General features: G+C 62.7%; 1 pseudogene; it reads right to left on the minus strand.

The window, feature by feature from the left end:
- Nucleotides 1–221: 221 nt before the first annotated feature.
- The window catches only part of LOC112957240, a 5,744-nt pseudogene continuing 4,900 nt past the window's right edge, over nucleotides 222–1,065 (minus strand).

The raw sequence follows: 1,065 nt of genomic DNA on the forward strand, positions 1-1,065 counted from the left end.
TGCCACGGAAATGCAGCCTGGCCTCGCAATGGGGCCGGGCCTGGTCCGGTTGCCACAGAAACACAGCCTGGCCTCACAGTGGGGCCGGGCCTGGTCCGGTTGCCATGGAAACACAGCCTGGCATCACCATGGAAGGGGTGGCCCCAGTGCTGGGGTCACAGTGCAACCGGGGGAGGAGGGAGGGGGCACCTCCATGGCCACCAGTGTCCCCAAGGCCCCAGTTATTGCTTGACTAGGGGGAATCCAGGGACATGGGGGAACATCAGGACACATGGAGGGACATGGGGCACATGGAGTGACATTGGGGACATGGGAGCAATATGGGGGGGGCATTGGGCAACAGGGGAGACATGGGGAGACATGGAGGGACATGGGGGGACATGGGGACACACACGGGGGGGTGAGGCTGGGGGCTCCCCAAATCCTGAGTGTCATCACTGGGGGGGGGGAGGGGATGCCCCCGCAGCCCCTCCCCCACCCACAGGGGCCCAGGCGTCCAGCTCCGAAGGGGAGCCCCGAAAGTGCAGTGCATGGGGGGGGCAGCAGGGCCCCCCAGCCCCTGTTTTGGGAGGAGACACCCAAATCCCGACATTTTCAGGGGATGCCCCCAAATCCTCTTTTTTTTGAAGGCGAATCCTCCATTACAGTCATTTCGGGAGGGGGGAGCTCGATTTTGGGGGGAAAACCCCAATTCCAGTCATTTTCGAGGCTCCTTCCCTATGTTAGAGGTCACCCCCATTTTGGGGGCATTACCCCCATTCCAGCCACTTTTTGGAGGGTCACCCCCATTTGGGGGGCAAGTCCCCCATTCCAGTTTTTTTTTTGGGGGGGGGGCACCGATTTTAGGGCAGAATCCTCCATTCCTGTGATTTGGGGGGGGGACCTAGCCCCCCCATCCATACCTTGCCCCCCCTCACCTCGGTGCCAGGATGTGCTGTTTTTTTTCCCCGTTTCCAGCTGTTTTCTCCCTGGAAGCGGGCACCGACAGGGGGTTGCCCCCCTCAGAGGATGGCAGGCAGGGCCGAGCGGGGGGTGCCGGGGGGGCCCAGGTGTCCAGGGGGTGTC

This window comes from Nothoprocta perdicaria, unplaced genomic scaffold, assembly GCF_003342845.1.
Source record: "Nothoprocta perdicaria isolate Ctin4 unplaced genomic scaffold, notPer1 scaffold_701, whole genome shotgun sequence".
Classification (NCBI taxonomy): Eukaryota; Metazoa; Chordata; class Aves; order Tinamiformes; family Tinamidae; genus Nothoprocta; species Nothoprocta perdicaria.